This window comes from Engystomops pustulosus, chromosome 8, assembly GCF_040894005.1.
Source record: "Engystomops pustulosus chromosome 8, aEngPut4.maternal, whole genome shotgun sequence".
Taxonomy (NCBI): Eukaryota; Metazoa; Chordata; class Amphibia; order Anura; family Leptodactylidae; genus Engystomops; species Engystomops pustulosus.
The window spans coordinates 48,650,105-48,675,790 of record NC_092418.1 but is presented as its reverse complement, the minus strand read 5'-3'; the positions used below and the strand labels follow the sequence as shown (position 1 = coordinate 48,675,790).

The following is a 25,686-nucleotide window of genomic DNA, read 5'->3' as shown; positions in this document are numbered from 1 at the left end:
AGGTACCTCCGTCAGACCCCTTGTTGCTCCACGAGGTGAGCGGAACAGACAGCCACTCATGTCCGTGCTGCCCCATTCATCTATATGGAGATAATGGAGATTGCCAAGCACTCCACTCATCTCGGGGAGTGACGATTATTTCGCGGGTGTGACTAGGGATGGTACAACGGACTGCCCGTTCTCGTGATCAGTGGAAATACCATCACTGAGACCTTCCATTGATCAGCAGCTTGGGCCCTATCCTGTGTTCTTGTATTAATTTGCTTATAGCTTCCTGACTTCCTGTGGGTGTTGTTCATATTGGGATCACTGACCTGGTTCCGTCTGTATAACATGGGGCAAGCTTGCCGTCTCTACTCCCTCTGTGTGGAGCTCATGACATAGGCACTGTGGTCTGTATAGGTTGTCACGATATGAAATGAACTGCTGACAAGTGTCGGACTGGCCCACCAGAATGCCAGAGGATCCTCCGGTGGGCCCTGGCTCAACCCAATACTGAACCCCATAGGTCCATCAGAAAACACCACAATTTGGAGGCTACAAGAGTATTTCACTGATGGGCCTAAGGAAACCCAGTCCGACACTGCTGCTGACCACTGAGGTTTTAAAGAGTTATTACATACTTTTGCACAGTAGCTATAATAAGTTTATATTTCTTGATAATAAGTAGAAACTGGAGACTTTGGATACCTGTTTGTGGGTTATTTTGTATTTACCTGCTCTATCATAACTGAAAATCAATTTTGCTATTATGTTGTGTCAAATCAACGGAGGGTGGAAAAAGGAAAGGCTAAAGTGCTGTAACATGTATTTTAAATCTAACTAAAGGCTGTGCACCAACGCCATCTACTGGACACATTTGTTTTCTACTGGACACATTCATTTCAGCATATAATTTGCCTGCAATGATAGATGTGCAATAGATTGGGAGTCCAATAATAGGATCCTATTAATCTCACAAAGATGAAAGGCTATCTATAGTCCACCCCCTACATTAAACATGTTACTTTGTGCCCTATGAGCTTATTGCCATTATTGCTTGCAAAAAAATAGAGCTGTCTAGGAGAGCTAGCTTAAATGGGACATAAAATGGGAAGTTCACCTAAGGTTGGGGGGTATAAAAACGGAGGCTAGAGAAATAGGGACATAAATTTGTGAGGGGAGGCTGCAAAAAGGACTATTTTGTCAAACACTCTGTACCAGGGGCGTGAATAGGAAAAGCTGGGCCCCATAGGAGACTTCTGATTAGAGACCCCAAACTGCCTTAAAAATATATAGATATCTGTGCAATCACACTTTTATACAATAACAAACATTTATGCACACACATACACACATATAGTATATATAAATATTTTTACACAGACAGTGTATACACATATGTATGCAGTATTAATGCACCATATACACACACATGCAGCATAAAAACACATACATACACAACTTACTCCATATACACACATACAACACATGTACATCACATTTACACTCGTCAAAATTTCCAAAATCCAACGAAAGTGCGCTCCGCGGACCCTTATTAAATAAGCCCCATTGTGTAATTCCCCACAGCAGCTTTGGTGAAATAACATAATAAGTATTTATTATACTGAATATAAGTTCTGTAGATATAGTTAAAACACATCACACAGTGGTGAACCTCTCAATGTGAGTTTTGCCAGCTCTATCCAGGGAATGTTAATTAAAAGCTCCACCCTGCTTTGTACAATCAGTTCTTCCTAGGTAGCAAGAGTATAAGAGTAACTTATACCAAACATATAAAATATAGAAGTTATCATGCCATTGTTGCCACATTTACAAAATATAAGTTTTAAAAAAATTTATAATAAAATGATTATTTGGAAAATATTTAATATAATACTAGAAGAAATACAATATTGTTTTTAAATATTGTAACATCCCCATAGTTGAACAAAAAAAACATCACTACCACGCCACTATTGTTCATTACCTGCTCATTATTCATATTACTCATTTTGCTAAAATCGTCCCCCTTTATCTGGACAACAGGACCACCACTTTACATAACATATCATGATACATTAATCTTAGCGATGTCCGACTCCCGCGGCATGCCTCTTGCATGCCCCGGCTCGGACACATCGCTTACCATTCCGTATGCTGGCTGTCATGTGCCACACACTCTGCGCATGTTCCAAACCAGTATGTCGCCGCTGATCCCGGCAGACATATTGTTGGTTCCTGTACAGTGAGCGCACGCGCCTACCTCTCCCTTGGCGCGAGCTCCTCCCCTCCCATTCATTTTTTAACCCTGGCGTCCCTGAGCCTCCTGTCAGCCACCGGGATAGAACTGTGTTTCTCCCGTGCTACAGGTAAGATATGGCTCTGCCCTCTCACTTATATTGTACAAAAGTTTCATTAAAGGGAACCTGTCACCAGGAGACCCATTTTTAGCACTTCCCAGTCCCCACAGAGCATAGTACATACACAGCCAATCCCGAGTGAGGGGAATTATTCATATATTTGAAAAGGTCACATGTTTCCCAAGGGTGGGGGGGAACTGCTCCTTTCCAGCCCCTCCTAATTGGCAACTGCCTAGTCACCAAGCATATGCTAATTAAAGGTACAATATAACATATCTTTTTTTCTGTAAAACCAATTTTTAATACAAAAACACTTTGGCAGTGTATGTACTATTCTCTGTGGGGACTGGGGGAGTGCTAAAAATTGGTCTCCTGGTGACAGGTTCCCTTTAAGTTTTGTTACACAGACCTACTTATTTATTTATTTTATTATGTTCTATTAGTTCATCTAATCAACTCTGCAAGTTATTCATTTACTTATGATCCCTGCCTGGCAACTTTTACTTATTCATGTTTTATTTCAACAGAACTAACCACTTATTATCTCTAAGGTAACCTGTAATTTAATATCAACTATTTCTACATCAACTGCTTGGTCATGCATTTACATACTATTTTCTACCACTTCCTTCACAGCTTTAGCCATTTCCTAGACCTTTTCCTCACTACCCACTCTTACAATTAGAATCTCCTTTATATGAGTATACAGACCCTCTCCTCCACCATTTTCAACCCTTCTCTTCCACCGCTATTGCATGGTTTATATTATACAGATATACAATTGTATACTTTTGTATATATTTTTTAATGAATTTTATATGAAATTTATGTATTTTTTATCCGTACCCTGTTTTTATGCCAATTCTGTCTGTATGTAAATTCTAATTTCAGTCTCATTTCACTTGAGAAAAGAGTCCCTGATACTCCGAAACGCGTTGTGCTCTGAAATTAACATTAAATGCTATACCTAACCATATATGACGTATCCATCTGAACCTGTGTGTGCGCCACATTAGACAGTCTCCAACCCACAACGCCACTATTGCAGCAGCTTGGCACAAACTGGTTAAAAAATTGGTACTTGGTTTATGAAAATACCAGCATATGCCAATGACCTCTTGTTTTTCATAACGGAGCAACCTCATGGCTGAATTTCATAGGTTTCTACTATTCAATTTTCAGATTAAATAATATTCTCATGCATTGCTCTCAGGCTGCAATTTCAGCCCCTAACCAATGCTCTTTTCTCATTCGTGAAATCTAGAAGTGGGATGAGACAATTTTACAATAACAAAAATGGTAACAATGTTTTGAACTTTTGATTTTTAGGCTCCATATCTCACATCTACTACAGCTATGAGCGTATAGACAATAATCGTGCATAAATTTGATTATTGTATGCTTGTGATATGACTACACTGTTTTGAAATTAAAAATCAAATTTTTTTTATCATTTTGTTAGTATTTTGTAAAACCCCTTTTATTGCTGCCTGAATCCTTCCGGCATGCCCTTGATCAGATTCAATCATGCCTCACAGATATCAAATCTGAGGTCTGTACTATTCATTCCCTATGTTTGTGTCAGAACTCCTGCAGTTTGAACTTCCCATGGTTTTACCATACCCACGTGTTCTGCTCTGTAGAGGGCTGAGTATTCATCTTGCTACTTTAGGGAGCTGGGAGTGTGTCTCAGGTGCAGTTGTAGTGATGGACAGCTGATGAATCAGCTGCTAAAGTGGCATCCAGGAACTTAATTCAGTCCTTTTTAGACTTGTCTTGTACTTTATTGTGTTTTCTGACACTTACTTGATCATTCCTCATTCCTTACGATTTTGTACTCCGTCATCATCTTGGTTTTGACCTGGCGGGTCTGAACCCGCTTTTGTCTGTCTATGTTTTTTTTTTATCTGTCCTATGCATGTCCCCCCAGTAAGGATTGTCAGCCATTGTCATCCATCCAGGAGCCTACAATACAACTGTAAGATACAATCATAGAAACCCCTCCGCCCAAGCCCTTTATCCCTGCCTTTACCATAAGTGCATACTTGTTGACTGACTTGAGTACAAAAACAGCTTTTTCTTCAATTCTACCCTACAAGTTTGGGTCTGGGGACTATGGGGTCTAATCCATCAACTCCTACTTCTTCATTGTCATTGAACCTATATTGATGCATGCTTTCGGTTGTTGTCCTGCTAGAACACTATGTCATCCATTTATACCAATAGTAATCAAGTCTACAAAATAGCTAGTTTATAAGATACGTATACAGCATTGAGACCTCCATCAATCATGGTAAATTATCCCCCATTTTATCTGGCTTCCTCCGACAAACTTGACAGTACTTTTACATTGATTCCTCCCAATCCATTTACTTTCACCTCATTGCGTCAATTCAACTATTTCCAATCTTCCACTTTTCATACTGTTTTGCAAACTCAAACCAGCACTTCTTATGAAAATATTGAAATTGAGGTTTCTTCCCAATTTTCGGCCCCTTTTATTGACTTATGTAATGCAAATTTCAGGATCCTTTCATTGACATTTGTGATATCACTAATACAGAGCAAACAAACCAGCTCCACTACTACAGAATTGATAGCTCTTGTGATGGGCCAACTTGTTGACTCCCATATCTTGCCTAAACGCCCATCTCTTGGTTTTGGAAGTGTTTGGTGGAATTAATTTATTATTCTTCCAACTGTTATTGCACTCACTTAATGCAGTTTGGCAATGTTCTTGGTCAAGTGACCATTATTAATTAGCTGGATGATGCTGTTTCTCTTCTCTTGGGAAATCTTCTTCATGGCTGCTCCTCAATTTTAACCAGTGACATTTTGCTTGAGGAAGTAAGAACAGGTTGTAACTTGCAATATTCAAAAAGAAAAAGATTGTTTCACCAAAACAGTGACAATGTTTTTACATTACAAGAATCTGTATAACAAGGCATTTGCAAAATTGTTGCAAGTCACATTGATGTATGCGATAGCCAAGATGATTGACTATAAAATAATAATATTCTCTAACTATGAACCGACTTTCAAAAATTTTATTCACCAAATTACAAAAAGGTAGGGTATATGTGCGTTTCCATCACTCTATGTTGCATGCAGATCAGGATTCAGGGGCAGTGGACCACTGTACCACCACAGTCGATGATGTAAACCGATGACGCAGGCAATGCTGTTTTCACCAGTGCCTGCCACAAAGCGGGTTGGACTTGCTGCAGCGTGGTACCACCAGTAAGGAGCACGGCAAAAGGTCAAAGCAAGCATCAGAGTAGCGACGTCAGGAATGGAAGCGGGGTCACAACGGGAATTCACAATCAGCATATAGTATCAGGAACATGCTTTCTTTAGGTCACTAGGCACAAAGATCTGGCGGGGCTTGCAGAAAGAGGCCGGCTATTTATAAAAAAAACTGGAATGGCCAGAACCAATTAACTGGGAGCTGGCCCTTTAAATCACAAAAATCCAGCGCGTGCATGCCCTAGGAGGTGGAGGCACACAGCCCAGTGCAGGAGACAGCGCTAGAGCGCGGATATGTAAGCGAGGCCGCGGCACACATGAGGAAGCACAGGGAGGCACATGGGTGCTCCCTGTTATCATGAGTGGAGCCTTTGGATTGCATTTCCAAATGCAACCTGAATGCCACGTGTGAATGTGGCCTCAGGCACAACAAATTCTTATCCCAGAGAATTTGTAAACTTTTTATCATCTGGTATAGGGGGCATTTTAACCCCTTTCCGCTGATGGGCTTTTATAGCTTCTTTGCTTCCTGAGGCAAAACTTGAAAATGCTGCCCCCTCCCACAATAACGCGCCACCGATTATGCTACCTTACACACTAGTAGTAAGTCATTAGACACATTAGTGACCTCTAGTACCTTACAGATGACCATATACTCCATCAGGAAGAGGACTTCTTTACGCTTTCTCCTGGCCATGGTTTTTCTCTGCTGAATTCACAATCAAATGTCTTCAACTCGATGGAGCACAACTCAACACTGTGCCCCTAAAAATACCACAGTCACTTAAAAGTATAATGGAGAGTGTCTCCAATATATATTATCCTCACAACATGACTGAACAAATTATTCCCAACACTCTCTCCCCCTCTGTATACATGGCCCCAGCCCCCCCTGTATACACGGCCTCAGCCCCCCCCTGCATACACGGCCTCAGCCCCCCTGTATACACATTTACCCCTCCGTATACATAGCCTCAGCACCCCTCTCCTGTATACACAGCATCAGCACCCCCGCTGTATACACAGCCTCAACTACCCCCTGTATACACAGTCTTACCCCTCCTGTATACGTAGTCTCACCCCCCTGTATACACACCCTTAGCCCCCCTGTGTACACAGCCTCAGCACCTCCCCTGTGTACACAGCCTCAGCTACCCCCTGTATAGACATACTCAGCCCCACAAAAAAACTTGTACTCGCCACTTGGTGCTCCCCCGCAGCTCCCTCATCTTCCCCAGCCAGCAGCTGCGATATCTGTGAAGGGACACAGGCCAGCACGTGATGACATCATGCCGAGCTGTGTCCTGCAGAGCAGTGCGCACAGACGCGATGTACTGCACTGCTCTGCCTATAAATTACATCAGCGCCTTAAAGGTGCCAATGTAATTTATTTTACAGGCAGCATGGACCTGACAGACATTGGCAAGTCTGTGCTACTAGCGGCAAAATGCCGCTCCTAAATGGGATCCACTATCCACTTCACCTCGCCTCATGGCAGAAGTGCTCTGCTTGCACCCTGACAAAATCCTCTGTTAAGTTACAAGGGTTGGCTTTGGTTTGGATGCATTTACCAAAACAACATGTGAGTTGTCTGTGCTGCAGACTACTCAGCTCTTAGCTCCCACCTTTGTGCTCCTGTACAGCTCCTCCCTCTCCCGCTGATGTCAGCTCACCAGGCGGTGACCTCTGTGAAGGAGCAGGAGAGTGGAGCTGTAGAGGAGCACAAAGGTGGGGGCTGGGAGCTGAGGATTGAGTAGCACAGACAAATCACATGCTGTTTTGTAAAATGTATCCAAACCAAAGCCCAACCCCTGCGACCACACTGAGGATTCTGTCAGGATGCAAGGAAAGATATAACACACAATTAAATTGAAATGCAAGTGCTTAGAAAAGGCAGAAAGGCATATGTGCAATGCAGGTGTGATGGGCTTCTTCAACTAGTCTTTTGTGAAAATGAAGTCGCTGGTGACAGGTTCCCTTTAATGCTAAATGACTTTGAGAAAGAAAACAAGGCATCATGGGATCTGTGCTTCAGCTAACTGGCTTCAGCTTGCGGGCATAGAAAGACAGACATTAGTTTCCGCCCACTAGTGGTCAAACACTTTCAGAACAGGAAATGCCATAACTTTAGAAAGAAAAGGTTGAGCAGCACAAAGTAGGCATCGTTATGTTTGTTTTTAAAGGGGGAATCACATATAATAATTTGGCAAAAATCATAACTTTACAGTTACACTTTAAGGCTCAGCCTCATTTTTTTACCAACATGATTTTAAGATTGTTTTTGTCACCTGTTGTACTTCATGTGAGTGCTTTTGGCTGATTATTTTTGTAAATAAATGCAAAACGTATGGAAAAAAATTGCAAATGAATTCACCATTTCCTAAATTTTTAATTATCTTGTTTACAGACTGACAATTTTATCACCCAGATTAGTAACTAAATAACATTTCCCATATGTCTGCTTTATGTTTTCATAATTTTTTTTAAATGTTTGCATATTTTATTTTGATGTTACGCGGCTTAAAAATTGGACATCAATTTTACATATTTTCAAGGAGATTTTAGAATTTACTTTATTGTTTTTAATAATATTTGAAATATATATTAGAAACCTATATATCACTCCAATTTCAAATCTGCACCCCTCAAACTATCGGAAACAGCTTTTAAAAAGATTGTTAACCCTTTGAGATCTTCATTGTAATGAAAACAAAATGGAGGTGAAATGAAGAATTTTGTCAGTAATATGTTCATTTAGCCCTAAAATTTGCACATTTACAAAAAATAAAAAGAGAAAACCCATCTTAACATTTGTTATGCAATTTCTCACAAGTACTGGGATGCCCCACATGCTTACATTACTTGTATCAACACACAGCGAGGCGCAGAAGGGATGGAAGGCTATGCATTAACCAGTTTTGCCCCACAGAATTTAGTGTTTTTTTTGTTGGTTCATCGGCACAGTTTTGTGAGGTTAAAATATTTGTATGTCCGTTACGGTTGCCATGTGAGGGTTTATGTCTTGTGGGATTAGATGCATTTTTTTTAGCGATACTTTATTGGGGCAGCTATGCCCTATTGCAGTGATGGCTAACCTATGACACACGTGTCAGTGCTGACACACGTAGCCATTTTCACTGACACGCGGCTGTCTGAGAGTTAAGTTTCATCCTACATGATCAGGTGCAGTAGCCGGGAGGCTGAGAGATTGCACTGAGCTTCCAGCACTCCCCCCTCCTCCTCCTCCCCCGGGCCGGCCACTCCCCATGTGTGAGCTGTGCCTAGTGTCTCCAGTCAGCACAGGTATCAGCACAGGGCACAGCAGGAGAGGTGACCCGGCCATACACCCAGGAGGCTCCTCTGCAGCTCCTGATAGTTGTGGTGGAGGTAGGATGGCAACACAGTCAGAGGCCACATTGCTGCTGCCTTGTGTGATGTCCTAGAAGCTGCCACCTCTACACTGACCAGCTCCAGAGCAGGGATGAGGGAGGACAACAACTCCCATCATACAGTGAGTAAGGTCAGTGCACTGTATGATAGAAGACTTTTGTGACGTACAAGCCCTGAAATAATCGCAACGCCTTGCAAATCGCCAGACATTGCGATTATTTTGCTCCGCACACCTTCTCCATGCCAAGAGGGCATGAAGGAAATGCAGACAGCGGCACCTGCGCCCTGGCTATAACCTGTGAACTTTCATGACTGAAAGTTTGCAGGTTACTAAGAAATTTCACACCTGTCTGATTGTATGGCAGTACATGGTAGGATCAATCAGACAATCCACTGTTAAAGTACCCTAGAAGTTAAATAGTATACATATTTGTTATTTAAACTATAAATATCACAAAAATATGTTTTTTTGTCAAGGTGACACACCACCCGAGTTATGCTCGGTTTTTTGGCGAATTTTGACACACCAAGCTCAAAAGGTTGCCCATCACTGCCCTATTGCTTAAAATTCATTCACTTTTATTGGAGTGGGTGGGTTGTAAAAAAAAAATGAATTCTGTGATTTGATTTTTTTACTTTTTGTTTCGGTGTTTACCGTATACCTTAAGTAATATCTTTATTCTAAGCCTTTATTGCAGACCCCCTACATGTCTGGAGTTTTTAAATACACAGATGCAGCCTGCTACCTCTAACCTTACATCATGTTTACCAATAACCCTAAATAGGACTTTGAAAGGACCCAAACCCTAACCGCAAAATACTTACATGTAACAACACCCTCGCACATCGCCCACAGGTTGTATTTGGAAGGAAGACTTTCACTGACATAACACATGATGAGAGTTATACTAAACAAAAGGAAAGTGGGATGCGTATGTCACATGAAAAACTAATATTAATAAACACAATCAAATATATAAAAACCATTAAAAAAAACCCACTAGGGGGTCTACAAATGTACATGCAGGTGGACAAAAAAGCAGACTGGCAATAATTTATATATTTTGGAGAGAATAACTACATGTGGTGTAACACAATACAGCAGTGAATACATGAATTAACAACTGTGTTAAATATATTGCACTTGGTAGTCTAGCTCTAGCATTTGATGCAAGAAATGAAGAAAACAAAGATTAAAGAGAGTGATACCACAAAAAAGATACTGGGGCACATTAACTTACCTGGTCCCTGCGCGATCCCCAATCTGGAATGTCCAACGAGTGTGAACTCTGCCGCGTTTCACGTAGATCATGCGCCCGATATCCTGCATGTGTCGCTTCCCAGATCAGGTCCGCTGGAGTTCACCATCTTCTTCCCGATGGATGTAAGTGCTTGGCTTGTGACAGAATTTTAAAGTTAAATATCGCGGTTTGTCCAAATCCGTCGGATCGTCCGACGGCCCGCCCCCCAATTTGTGTTGCATGAAAGCCGGCGCCATTGCGCCAAAATCCAAAGCCCTTCTAAACCCCTGTCCCGGCAGCGCGGTCCCCGAAAAGTCTGAAAACTGGACGGAAATGCTGCCGCAAGACCCTTAATAAATAAGCCCCACTGAGTAGCTAATACAACACAATACAATTACCAGTCCGTATCCGTGAGAGAGAACACCTGATGTGTGTTGCCTAATACATTGGCTTCATCAGGGGTAATGTTAAACCTAACGAGGGCTACTTTATATACTCTGACAAAATGCCACAAGCAAAAGGGCCCTCTAGCAGGTAATAAATAAACATACAAGATATGACGATAATTAAGCTGAAAATATATAGATAGAATACATAGGTAGGTAGATAAATACAATATTTGTTATTTGTGTAAGAATCCTAGAGGACTCAGGATTCAGCTCAGGGAGTTAAATGCATGGCTCAGATCCTGGTGTAGAGCAGAGGGATTTTAGGTTCCTAGAGCACTGGGCTGACTTTTCTTTGGGGTACAAGCTGTTTTCTGCAGATAACTTGCACCTAAATGGAAGGGGGGCTGTTGTGCTGGGGGAGAAGATCCTAGCAGGGGTGATGGAGTATTTAAATTAGGATCGGGGGAGGAGGAAAAGGAAGACACCAAAGGGGTAAACAAGTCAGAGAGGGGGCAGGTTATGTTGGTGGGTGGTGAGGTGGGCAGTGTATGGGGGCCTGAGGCAGTGAATAAGGAGATCCACAAGTTAGAAAATAATAGTGAGGATATATGTGCCAGTAAAATTACTATAAATCAGATAAATATCTGTGGAAAAATAAATGTATGTTCACAAATGCCAGAAGTATCACAGGCAAAATGGGTGATCTTAAAGCTCTGGTATTAGAGGAACAGTTAGATGTTGTTGATGTAGCGGGTACATGGCTCGATGCATCGCATGATTGGGGTGTTAATATTCAAGGTTTTACACTCTTTTGGAAAGACAGGGCAAATAGGAGGGAAGGAAGTGTATGTCAGAAGAGTCTTGAAAGCGACAGCGAGTCAGAGGTCTCAGAATAGTGTGAGGAGGCTAAAACTTTGTGGGTTGAAATACAAAACCAGGAGAACTTTGAGAAAATTATTTTTGGTTTAATTTATAGACCCCCTAACATCTCTGAGGAAATAGAGGGTCACCTATACAAACAGATGGAGCGGGCTGCACAGGAGGGGACAGCAGTGATAATGGGAGACTTTAACTGTCCAAATATAAATTGGGGTCAGGGCTCTTCTTCATCTGTGAAGGGGAGACGTTTTATCAACTTTCTGAAGGAAAATTTTATCTGGAGATTGTCCAAAATGTCAGTGTCCGGGAACCCCTTGGGAACAGCGATCATATCATAATTATTTTCCTCTTAAACTGTAAAAAGCAAAAACAGGTGGGAAAATCGAAAACTATGAATTTTAAGAAGGCTAATTTCCAGAAATTCAGGGCTGCACTACAGGATATAGACTGGGATCAGATACTGTCACGTGATGATACTAATGTTAAATGGGAGAAATTCTAATCTATCCTGGGTCATTATACTTCTAAATTTATTCCAATAGGTAGCAAGTATAGACGGGCTAGATTACACCCCGCGCGGCTTTCTGCTACAGTAAAAAGGGCAATTAATGAGAAAAAGAGGGCATTCAAAATATATAAATCTGATGGGTCACCTGAGGCTTTCAAAACCTACAAAAAACTTACCAAAATCTGTAAGAAGGAAATCAAATCAGCCAAAATACAAAATAAAAGACAGGTGGCCAAAGATAGTAAAGCAAATCCCAAGAAACCTTTTAAGTATTTCAATTAAAAAAAAATGGGTCAGAGCAGGTTGGACCCCTTTATTCTGAAAATGGGGCAGGTGTCACTGGAGACCAAGAGAAAGTGGGGCTACTTAATGTTTTTTTTTTTTATCTTCGTTTATACAGTATAAGAAAGAACTTCTGACATGGGTGGTGCCAGTGTGGGTCATGCATCCTGTAATATACTAGATTGGCTGAATGTAGACATGATCCAATCTAAGCTCAATAAAATCAATGTGTACAAGGCTCCTGGACCAGATGGGTTACACCCCAGAGTTCTCAGTTCTGTTATTGCTGTACCACTGTCTAAAATCTTCAGGGATTCAGTAATGTCTCATGTGGTGCCAAGTGACTGGCGCAAGGCAAATGTGGTGCCAATATTTAAAAAAAGAACTTTGCCAGGCAATTACAGGCCTGTAAGCTTAACTTCCATTGTGGGGAAAATATTGGAAGGGTTAGTGAAAGACTATATACTGGAGTATGTGACATCAAATAGTATAATAAGTGACAGCCAGCATGGGTTTACTAAGAATAGTTGTCAGACTAACCTGATATGCTTCCATCAATGAAGAAGTGAGCAGATGTCTTGATGGAGGAGCTGCTGTGGATATTGTGTTCTTGGACTTTGCAAAGGCATTTGTCACTGTCCCTCATAGATGCCTGATGGGTTAAATAAGTGCTATTGGTTTGGCAGGAATCATTTGCAATTGGATTGAAAACTGGCTGAAGGATCGTATCCAGAGAGTTGTGGTCAATGATTCCTACTCGGAATGGTCACCAGTTATAGGTGGTGTACCCCATGGTTCTGTTCTTGGCCCACTTTAATATATTATTAATTATATAGAGGTAGGAATTAATAGCACAGTGTCTATTTTTGCAGATGTTACCAGGCTGTGTATTGTTGCAGGGTGACTTGGACAAAATGAATGTCTGGTCATCCACTTGGCAAATGAGGTTCAATGTGGATAAATGTAAGGTTATGCACCTGGGGGCTAATGATCCAAAGGCAACATATGTCCTCTGGGGAATTAATCTGGGAGAGCCCCTTGTTGAGAAGGACCTGGGCGTTCTTGTAGTTCATAATTAAATTGGCCACTTTTGTAGGCTATAAAATTTTAGCTTTTTTATTATTGGGGACATGACATTTTTTTGTGGGATGAGATGCTTTTTCCAGTGTTAACTTTTTCTTTTTGGTGTTCACAGTATAGCCTAATAATCATGTTATCTTTATGGGTCAATACGATTACAGGGATACCAGACTCCAATATTTTTTCTAATGTTTTACTAAATTTGCAAAATAAAACCCTAATGTGAGGAAAAATCTATCATTTGTTCATCGCCGTCTTCCAAGTGGCATAACATTTTTACTTTTTTGGCTACAGAGCTGGTTGATGGCTTGTTTTTTTGCAGGGCATGTTATACTTTCCAACAGTATCATTCTGGAGTACATATGTTTTATTGATCACTTTTTATTGCATTTTTTGTGAGATTAAGTAGGTAAAAATCATAATTTGTGGCAGGTTTTTATCATGCAGCTTCAATAATTACTTACTTTTATTCTATAGAGTGTTTCGGTTGCGGTGATACTATGTAGGTGGGGTTTGTGTTATGATTTAGACTTTTTTGTGCAGTATATGTCTCTTTATATGTTATGGGGCTTATGGGCATTTTTATTGATTTATTTAATTTTTATTGAATAATATTTTTTTTTTACCTTTTTTACTAGTTCTACCATGGAACATGAGCAAGCAATATCTGATAATACCCTGCAAAACTCATGTATTGCAGGGTATTAGCTGCGTCAGCCTATGCACATGCATAGGCTGACACTGTGCCTTTAAAATGAAAGCCCTGGGGTCCTGATCGGAAGGCAGTGTGGGAGGGAGGGGGGGGGGCAATCGTGGGACAGAGACACCTAGAAGGCAGTTTAAATGCAGCAGTCGGATTTCGGCATTTACCGGGTTAAACACCAGCTACCGGAGCCCACTCCGACCGCGGGTGTACACTGGGATGTTGGCTGTTAGTTACAGCCGGCACCCAGTGTATTCTGATGCCGGCCCGGCTCTAATCTTGAACTGAGCCAGCATCAGCTCAGCTTCTGATGTCCAGCGCTCTGCGTCCGATATATTGGACACAGAACGCTAAGGGGTTAAAGTTTGAAATGAAATTTCCTCAATAACCTCATTCCGCAAAAAATTAGCCCTCACGTGGCAAAATTGCCCCAAAATTGTAAAGGGTGTATAGCCTTAATAAAGTGACAGTGCAAATTGGCTCTAAAAGGCGCACCTTCCCTTCAATGCCATGATGTGTGCTAATACAGCAGGTTACAACCAGGAGTGAACGTAGCCTTTCTGCTGTCTGAGGCGAACTACACCCCTCCCCCCAAAAAATTTTGTAGCCACATAGGCTTTTATGTTTTTTATTGTGCAATTCAAATGACAAATTCCCTTTATTGGAGTTAGTATGGTTAGTATTACAAAATTTATATACCATATATACTCGTGTATAAGCCAAGTTTTTCAGCACAAAAAATGTTCTGTCTTCCGTGCCCGTCTTCTGTCTTCTCTAACTTCGTGCTGGGTGCCGCCATGTTTTTCTCCCAGGAGGTGCCTAGTATGACGTCAGCAGCGGCACGTCATACTAGGCGCCGTCCGGGGGAGAACAATGGCGCCGCCCAGCAGGAAGTTAGAGAAGAAAGAAGATGGGCGCGGAAGCCAGAAGAGGACCCGCGCGGAAATCGGGGGAGCAGCGCTGCACGTCGGGGCCACCGGAGGGTGAGTATATAAGTTTATTATTTTTTTTTAACGCTGGGCTGTTTTCTACTGGGGGCAGGCTGTATATCACTGTGGGCAAGCTGTATACTACTGGGGGCAGGCTGGGCTGTGCTGAATACTACTGGGGGCAGTGCTGTATACTACTGGGGGCAGTGCTGTATACTACTGGGGGCAGGCTGGCTACATACTGGGGGGTCTGTGACCAATGCACTTCCCACCCTCAGCCTATACTCGAGTCAATAGGTTTACTCGGGTCGGCTTATACTCGAGTATATACGGTAGATTAGATCTATATAAACACATTCCTTAAGAAACGCTTGGATGGGTGGATAAGTGGGTGGGTGTTTTCTACATATTGTTTGCACTGATGGATTTGATCGCGGTCCCCCTTGAGATCAATGGTTGTTAAAAGAAAATTATATTAAACCCTAAAAGTTTAGATGACCCCCTCAAACAAAAATCATAAACCCTAAAATAAACAACAAAAATCATAAACATTTTCGTTATTGCCATGTCCCAAAATGTAGGTAATTTCTGGCGTTGAAGCCCGTAATACAAAATACCGCCCATATGTCTGAACCGCCACTTTTTCGCCATTTCCAACCCATTTCACTGCGAAGTACAATTTGTTACACAGAAGACAGCTCCCCATACACATCTGTATGTGGAAAACTAAAAAATTTATGGATTTTTGAAGGCGGGGAGCAAAGAACAGAGGCATAAAAAAAGGTTAAGAAGTTAAAAAAAAATACACCAAATTTTGAGTCCCATAAATTATTTGTGCTATGACGTAGGGAGCTATGTAAGGTGTAATTTTTGTGGGATAAGCTCATTATTGGGGACTATACGACATGTCTCTAGTATTTATGAGGCATTTCAGAGAGTCTTGTGATACTGCAGTACTGTGTCCGCTGCGACACAAAACTCTGCACATAAAGGGGGGTTCCATTGCCGATTTGATATTACTCCACATAGTCTGACATAATTGTGGAGTACGCCCTGTAACCTGAGTGCACCTGAAAAAAAATCTTGTGCACTCAGTTTAAGTGCTATAGACGAGTGCAGGGAGCGCCGGATTGTTGAAGACTGCGCAGTGGTCTACAACAATCCGGCGCACTCTGCACACTAATCACTAATGATAAATCTGGCCCAATAAATTCATTTGCAACCTCATTCATTCTACATCTGTCCATCTTAGCCCTGCTGCCACTTACTATTGTACACAGATGTAGAAGAGATGGGGTGGACACCTCAGCTCTGCTACATGAGGTAGAGCACTTCATTACCTGTGGGCAAGATGCCGCCTCCATGTGTCCACCAGGTGGCGCCGCCTGAGGCGATTGCAGGTATTTTATCCATTCTGAATGTTTAAATTGTTTGAAAAATGCATTCATCTAGCCAAAAAAATGACAATTTCAAAATTAAACCTCCATTTTGTTTTAACCCCTGGGAAACACTTAAAGAGAACCTGTCACCAGGAGACCCATTTTTAGCACTTCCCCAGCCCCCACAGAGCATAGTACATATACTGCCAAAGAGTTTTTGTATAAAAAATAGGTTTTACAGAAAAAAAGATATTGGGGCTTATTTACGAAGGGTCCCACGGCCGCATATTCGTCGGCTTTCACAACTTTTTGGGGATCGCGTCTCACACTATCGTTTTTTTCAATACCATATGCTGTGTGACTAGGCACCTGGGAGTGGCTATAGAGGAGCAGTTAACCCAACCCTCGGGAAATCGCTCCTCCATGTGTCCTTTAAAAATAAATGAAAATGCGGGAGTGGTCGGGAGTGGCTGTAGAGAGGCAGGGGGGGGGGGCCAAAGCCAAGTGTGGGTGTTTTGGGGAACCATAACTGATTTAATGAGCCATTTGCAGTTCACCGTAAAGAGTAGTCAGTACTTAGACATGCATGGCTTAATCTTTAAAACAAGCATATAGTACTTGTCACTCCCAGGTCCCACAGCAGATGCTAATGAAAGGTACAATATAACCTATTTTTTTTTATACAAAAACACTTTGGCAGTGTATGTACTATGCTCTGTGGGGACTGGGGGAGTGCTAAAAATGGGTCTCCCGGTGACAGGTTCCCTTTAAAGGGTTAAACAAACTTCATAAAAGTTGTATTACATACGTTGAGGGGTGTAGTTTCTACAATGGGGTAATTTATGGGGTTTTACTATTATTTGGGCCTCTCAATGTGACTTGAAAGCTAAGCTTCAGGGGGCGCCACCAGAGCCACTCTGGAGTCTCTGGCTATTACACAGTCTCTCTACAGCCCAGGGCCAGTGATAGTCCCAAATGTTTCCTTGCAATGTGGTGTAGTAGTACAAGATGGCAAAATAATGTGTGTTGGGGGCCAACAAAATTTGCCAGTTCCCCTAAATTCCTAGTGGCGGCCCAGTCATGCACACAGAGAGAGTGCCCCTCCCCTACGGAGCCACCGCCCCATGGGAGATGACTGGGCGGGGTTGGGGGGGTTTCCAGTGAACTCCTCCTGCAGATGTGGACGGGGCCTGTCCGTGTGTGAGCGATGCGGGGAGCCTGCACATGTGTCATCAGGTCACACAATGTTTACTACGTAGTGTAACGCCGCTATTACTCCCCGGCCGGAGTACGCTACACTGCCCTCTCAGCCAATAGCAGCTAGAGAGAGGTAGACCAATGCAGAGGAAGATGCTAGCGGCCAATCAGGTGGCGCTTTACATGGTCCTGTGCGAGCAGCAGTGTGCAGTGCACAGAGCGATGAGGATGCAGCAGCTGCTGCCGCGGTGACTCAGGAGCGCATCGATCCTTCTACCTGAGTCCCCATTGTGCCCGGACAGCAGCGCCCTGGAGGCTCGGCACACAGGCGCCCGCCCCAGTGACATCTGCAGCGCAGTGTGGACGTGCTGAGAGTGCAGCGCTAGGTATGTGGCCAGTCATTGGCATGCATTATTTATCAGCATGCTCCCTGTGATAGGCATGTACGGGCTGTGCCCACATTCTAGCACCCTGCAGGTGCCCTTATACACTGGCATGTGACACCCTGGAACTAGACATTACATATCACACACAACCCTGATGTTATTCATCCTCTCAGCACAGTGATGTCTCCCATCTGTCACACATCCCTCCCAGTGGACGCATCATGACTGTGAGGTGGCAGGATATGGGTAATTGGTATGAGGAGGGAATACCCCAGTGACAACTGGTGATGCCCCGCGGAAGGGAGAGGTGCTTTCCTGTAATAGTAAATGTAGCCAAGGAGGTTCCTTATAGAGTCTCGTGTGATGTGCGGAAGGACTTTTACAGCTTATTATTGGGTGTCACTAGAGCATGAGCACTGCTGGAGCTATACATTGTAACACTGTATACAGCGCCAGGATGTTATCCTTACTGTGTGTGCACACCGGAGACCCATGTGACAGAACAACGTCTGACCACATGATTTCTAATAACGTAATCTCCATTGATCAGCATGTAATGGATCTTTTGTAAGGGGTACACCATGCCACACCATGGACCAATGGAGTATATCAACATAATACCTTTACAGTATTTTGCCAAAAACGGGATAATAATTCGAGAACAGCAACAGAAAAAGATTGGAATTTAGTTTTCTGAAGGTGACAGCAGTCAGTAGGGAGTGCAGAGGCCTTTGCTTTCAGTGACTGGAGTAGATCTGGAGCCACCGGACATCACTGTCTCTCTCACTGCTCTGCTGGGATTTTGGTCCACTCTTCTTCCAGTCTCTTCCACAATTCTGGGAGTGTTGTTGGTTTCTTGGCCACAACTTTATCGCCAATGGTTTTTCAGAGGTTTTCTACTGGGTTTATATGAGGTCTCTGGACTGGCCATTTAATTTTTTTGATCTTTTGTGTTTCAAACAGTTTCAGGGAACTGCTTTCTACATTTTGCTGTATGGCAGGGGACATTGTCCTGCATGAAAATTGCTGGCTGATTTAGTGAATGATCTACATGTTGTTAACACTCTGCTTTGTAGCTCCTGCTACAGAAAACATTAATATTATTAATTCCTTTATTTATATAGCGCACACACATTACGCAGCACTGCACAGAACTTGCCAAATTTGTCATTCCCCAATCCATGACACTTTCTTCACAACCTTTCAATGACTTCTTTACACACATTGGGGCAGATTTACGTACCCGATCCTGTCGCGATCCCCGAGGTGCATTCTCCGACGAGGATGAAGTCCAGTACGATTCTTCAAGATGTGTGTCCATTTTCCTGCATGTGTCTCTTCCCCGCTGAGGTCTGCTGCAGTTCACCTTCTTCTTCCAGGTGTATGCGAGTGCATGTCTTGCGACACAATTTGAATTGTAAATCCTGCGCTTAGTCCGAATCAGTCGGGTTGTCTGTCAGCCACGCCTCCGATTTGTGTCGCTTGCAAGTTAGCGCGATTGCGCCAAAATCCGATCATGTGCCCCAAAAACCCCACTTAAATGCGTTGCAAATGGGAAATAGTCAGGAAACCCGACGAAAATGCGCAGTGCGGACCCTTAGTAAATGTGCCCCATTGGGTTCAGTCTTTCCCTAGTTTGTCGACAAACATAAGGTTTCCCATCAAACCCAAATATATAAATATGCTTTCATCACTAAAATGAACTGTGGACCACCTCTCCTATATCCACATAACATGCTCCTAAGTTGAGTCTTGCCTTTTGATTCTTTCTTCTGAGAGGTTTGGTCGAGTAGAGTGAGCTTTTAGTCCAAATGCTCTTGAATGTTGAAACATTGTATGACGAGACAGATCCTCACCCTGTTCAGTGCTGAACTGGGGAGCAATTCCAAATGAAGTGTTCAAACGATTACCCATGGAGATTCTCAACATTATCCAGCCTTCTTGAGGGGCTTCTTCTGGACAACCTGCTGCTAGATGGTTTCAGTCACATTGAAACAGCACAGCATGTTAGCAAAGTCAGGTAAATCTGGAACGTTAGGCTGCCAGTTAAATAGCGTTTGTCAGATAATTAAGGGAATTAAACCAGGTGGTAGATTACCACCAATAATTTGCAGGTATCTGAAAGTGTTCACTAATTTTAGTGTTCACTCAGTTACACTTTTATTCTGTGCTTTAGAATATATACATTTTATAAAATAAGCTTAAAATACATTAAAATATATTCATGTTAGAATATATCCACATAGGACTACACCTTGACATTTAGGAAATTGTGCATATATTTATATTTTGTATAATAGCTGGTACTAAATCATTTCATATTAAGCTGTCCACAATAACGGGGGACCCAATTATCCACCCAATAATGAACAGTATTCATCCACAGTGACTGAAGGCTAAAACACACAAATATGCTCTGTCCGTGAATTTGTGTTGTTGAAGATTTGACTTGTTGAACATTGTGCTAGGGATCAGACTCAAAGCATCATAGATGGATATCATGCAACGGGTCTCTGCTTAAAGGGAACTTGTCACCAGGGACCTCATTTTCACTAAGCACAGATTACAGAAGCCCATTACAGCTGCATTGGAAATCTGCTTTCTCTAAGCATTTGCATTACAATATAATTGTGTGTTATTACTTACCTTGCATCCGGACAGAATCTTCTGTGTAGTCCCAGGGGTTGGGCTTTGGTTTGGATGCATTTCAAAAAAACATATGACTTGTCTGTGCAGCAGACTGCTCTGCTCTGCTCTTGGCCCCCACCTTTGTGCTCCTGTGAAATCCATAAGAACCTGTAGTTGGTTTAGTGTCCTAAGTTGCCATGAAAGGGTAACTTTAAACTGTGCCAGATTTATAACTCAAACACCATGAGTTATGCTGTTTTCTGCAACAGCATCAAACATTTGACACACTGGGGGAGATTTATCATAAGCCTCTTAGGGCAGAACTGTTCTAGTTACCCATGGCTTTCATTTCCCCACAGATGTTTATAAAATTAAATCTGAGCTCTGGTTGGTTTCCATGGGCATCTAGAACAGTTTTACCTCAGAAACTTGATGATAAATCTCCCCCAATGGTTGGAGAACTTTATGCAATGTGTGGCCGCTGTGACACACAATCACAACTGGTGCATGATCCTCCTGATATAACAAATTTTCAGTCTGTTATATTGCACGCCTATTTGATTTAATTTTTGCCAGGTCTGGCATGAGTTCTGCCACAGGCTTCATCGCTTCAGGCCCCCATTCCACCCACTTGCCGTGGGGGAAGGGGGGGAAAAGTCTCAATTCCTGGCCATGCAACAGGAATTGCAACTTTTTCATGGCTTTTATGTCCTTGACATTTTTACGAGATCTCCCCAGTATTTGTCCTTGGTTGTGCTCAATATATATGTCGACAGCTATTGAACAGTGTTGCTTTGTTATACGAGTTTGGTTATGCTAATAATCAAGGCCTGCTGGTTGGACTCTCTGTATAGTGCACAGTATGTACTTTTGTCCTTCTTTGGTTTCTGTAGACTGGAGGTATCTGCCATAATGTTGGGTGAAGATTTTCTACCCTCTCCCTGCATTTTTTCTGGTGCTATGATTAACCAGCTGCTTATACTGCCACCTGCCCAGTATGGACACAATGTGGTATGACTTGTGATATGTTAAGGATGTGACTGTATGTAATTCTCAATTGGCAAGTGTTTCCCTTATAATCTGCTTCCTTTGATAAGGACACCAAGCTCGAGAAGAAGCTCTGACTCTGAAACGTGTATTGGGCGAACCCCTGGTCACATCAGGCCTCAATATAACAACTATAATACTACTCCTATGCACATATCCTTCCTCTTACTGGTACCCTTATTACTCTGTGGCTACACCCACATACACAATATCACAATGCAACATTATCACACCTGATACTTGTACCACAGCGTTTTACAGTGTTTTCAAGGGAGAATTATCTATCCTTACTTAACAAAAGTATAATTATATTTTACCAGTCCTAGTGATTGTTGGAGTTAGCATTTCCTGTGTGTGTCGAAACACCAGGTAGAAAAGACAATTGCAGACCAGGGTAGTCAGAACTAGTGATTGACCAAAAAATACATGTGACTTTCATTTTGTTAAATGCTGTGTTCCTAGCCTGAGCTATAGTCTGTTTTTTTTAACAGCCCTTTTTATAAAATCCTCTTCAGCTTTTCCTGAAGTGGGCTGGCACGTACTGGTTGTGACATCAGCTTTCGGCAAGGATTCCACAGCAGCTTAACTCACTTCCCATAATTCTGAGCTCAGTTTCCAACTTTAGCAGATCTAGCACACACATTATTACGTGCACATATACACCTATGCATTGTTACACAGATAGGCCTGTAATCTAATACAGCCTTATGACTACTATACACACTTTCTTCTATGATTAATGTGTCAGCCAGGCTGTTCAGCAGAAGCTTCCCTCTTCCCTGCACAGTGGGGCATGGGGAGTACAGAGAACAGATTGAGAAGGGCTCACCCAACATTATGTCAGATACCTCTATTGCGCACACACTGCATTAAATAGATTTCATATTATGCATCAGACTACTGTGCTGACCATGCTCCTTCTCTGTACCCAACTGTAGCCTTTTCAAAGCCTAACAAGAAATTGGTTGTGTGCAGGGAAGGCTAAAGGATGATAATAGATTATTTGTTAAACTGTGTAGTGTAGACAGAGCAGACATGATGGTGCTGCTTCCTGTAACAGTGCATACTCCCTCACCCAGAGGTTGCATTAATGCCTGTAGAAGCGTCTATGATGCTTGTACAGGAAGTTTTCTCTTAAAAATAAAAGTCCCACACAGATTCATCTGCTTGGGAACCCCCCTCCGCGTGGGGCCCTGTGCTGTGGGTGACTCTTGCTTGTAGCTGACAGAAGGTCATGTGTCTGGAGCTCAGTTAGTCGTTCACATGACTGCGGTCTTGCCAACAGCAGGATAAGCTGTCTGTGTGACAGCCTACTCTTTTACTGTGACAAGAGGCTGATATCAGGCCCCTGTATGCAAGGGGGGTCCCTGTAATAGTGGGGGGTGAGAGGCATGCAGGGAAGATTCTTCCTCTCTGCATGTCTCAGTATACAGATCACTGATAAAAGTGATTTAATGGGCCGTTACCATTCGATCACTCTTTTATGTGATCTGTATAAAAGAAAAGCGGGCAACACATAACAACATCTCCCTTCATTGAGCTTTTTATCACTTCAGTTTTCTTTTTCACTATATCAGTGGTCAATTTAGAACTTCCTCTGTGGGTCTCCACTGACAACATTGGATCAGTGGAAAAAACTGGAAAAAAGTGTAAAAAAGGCCCTTTTGATAAGAAGGGCTCAGTAAGGCATCACTGAAGACAAGAAGAGAAAACCAATCTATATGTGTAGATAAGCCAAAATGGGGTCAGTGAGAAATCACTGATGTGAAAAAAAAAACACCAATGTGATTCCTTCCTAACTTTTGGGTAAAAAAATTAAATGTTCTCTAATTTTGATCAGTGTTCCTTTACAATTACAGTATATAGTTTTCATTTTTATTCTGTGCTTTAGAATATATACAGTGTATAAAATAAGATTAAAATACTGCTATTTTACTCATGTTAGGATATATTCAACATCAAGCTACACATTGACCTTGATTTAGGAAATTGTGTGGGTTTTCTCTAATTTCAGTGTATATACATTTCTTCAATTGGATGAAAAAACATGTACCTGTTTGAAGATAATTTTGCATAAATGTAGCCAAGTTGTCCCTTAGAAACAAGATATGACCACTGCACCCTGGCAGCAGTGGATGGACATGCGTTATTGAACCCTGCCTCACCACCTAGGTTCAGCATTCATTATCCCAGGACGATTATGGTACATGCTACAACCATTATCTTTACACAGGTAAGATTTTTAATAACTTCCAATTGAAGAAATGTATCTATACGGTAGATTAAATTAAATGTCAATGCCCAGATAAAAGTACCCCTTCAAGTTCAACTTAAGAACAAACCTACATGACCTATAATGTAAGTAACTCTGGGACTTCCTGTATATATGTTTAGAGAGGACCTGTCACTAGATTTTGACCACCCTGACTAACAATGCCTGTTGATAAAGGGTTACAAGTCCTCCCCATATCACCTAAAATTACTTTAATTACAGACGTTTTTCATATGTAAATAAGCTTTTGTGACTCGTGTCTGGTCTTTGTGACTCTTCTCTCTTCTGGGCTTGCAGTGAATGACACCCCATTATTGTGACAGGTCTGTGTCTCTTCAAATCACTGCACTGTACTTAGGGATGGAGAGGAGTAGAAGTCCATGGAGGCTGCTGTGACTGCAGGCGGTCAGATACATACATGCGGTACAGTTTGCTATTGTTAAGAGGCTAAAGGACTTGGGATGATGTCACTCTGGTCACATGACATGAACTGTGACCAGTAAGGAGGCATAAGGCATGGAGAGGATTAGATGGGAGGGTCTGGATGAGCAGGACATGCCCCCTTTAACTTGCAAGGTTATCTGGTGCATTGTCTTATTTTCCCCTGTGAATGTGTGAAAGTTGAGGCCAAAAGAATGTGTTAAAATAAATCAAAATAATTTAATTTTAAATTCATTTTGCTTTACAAACAAAGGTATGGCAAATGTTAGTAACTACTTTGGGTAATCAGTAGCGGAAACATTGAGAACCTAAATTCTTTGAAATTTCTGCCAAATGTGTATTATTTTAAAGGGGTTGTCCGAGACTGTAAAAATAAACCTTGGTGGCCAGGAGGGGGCTGCTTAAAAAAAAAAACTTTACTTAACTCAGTGGTTCTTCCTGGCGTCCCACAGTGCCAACTCTCAAATCCATGCCTCATGTATACAAATAGGGCCCCTATTTTTTTACATGGGGCACTGATCGTAGAGTTGGCATCGTGGGATAACAGGAGGGACCTCGGTGGTAAGTAATGGGTTTTTTTTTTTAAGCAGCCCCTCCCAAGATTTTTTACTTTCTCGGACAACCCCTTTAATAATTGAAAACTGTTTAATCAATATTTACCAATAAATGATAATTTGAAATAACAATAAAATATCACATGTTTAGATGAAAGTGTTCAAAAGCTATATAAGGCAGTGTATGCCCAATGAAGTTTATCTGAATTAATCATTTATATAAATGTAATCATTCATTGGTATTTTTTAGGTTTTAATGTTACAAAGAAACATATTATAGTAAATTGCATTTGTGCTGAGACTCTCTATTTCCTTACTAAAATCTACAATACTGTATGTGTTAACTTTAAAACGCGCCATGGAGCAGATATGTACAATGAGCCATATGTAGGAATCATGTTCACCTGCTGGCACATTGTGATGAGTGCCATATAGGTCTATAGCAGTGGTGGCAAACCTATGGCACGGGTACCAGAGGCAGCACTCGGAGCCCTCTGTGTGGGCACCCAGGCCATCACCCCAACATGAAGTTCACCAGACAGGACTCAAAGAATCTTCCTGGAGAATCTACCTACAATGATAGGCGAATTTGCCTTCCTCCTTTCAACTGTGTTGGTGTCCTTAAGAGGCTGAATGATTGAAAATTGTCAAAGAAAAAGGAGAAATAAATTACTGCTTAAATTGCTGTGCTGGCACTTTGCAATAAATAAGTGGCTTTTAGTTGAAGTTTGGGCACTCCAGCTGTAAAAGGTTAGCCATCACTGGTCTATAGCATGCTCCAGTTTTCCTGGGA

At 42.0% G+C, this 25,686-nt stretch overlaps 1 protein-coding gene across 5 annotated transcripts in view; it reads left to right on the top strand.

The window, feature by feature from the left end:
* Window positions 1–17,559: 17,559 nt before the first annotated feature.
* The window catches only part of HECW2 (HECT, C2 and WW domain containing E3 ubiquitin protein ligase 2), a 129,395-nt gene continuing 121,268 nt past the window's right edge, over window positions 17,560–25,686 (top strand). For 3 of the 5 annotated variants that reach the window (XM_072120867.1, XM_072120863.1, XM_072120864.1), the window contains exon 1: window positions 17,562–17,951. The gene's annotated coding sequence lies outside the window, so the exon portion shown is untranslated. Of the gene's footprint in view, window positions 17,952–25,686 lie in introns of all 5 variants that reach the window. The other 2 variants (XR_011849374.1, XM_072120866.1) reach the window with 2 other exon arrangements.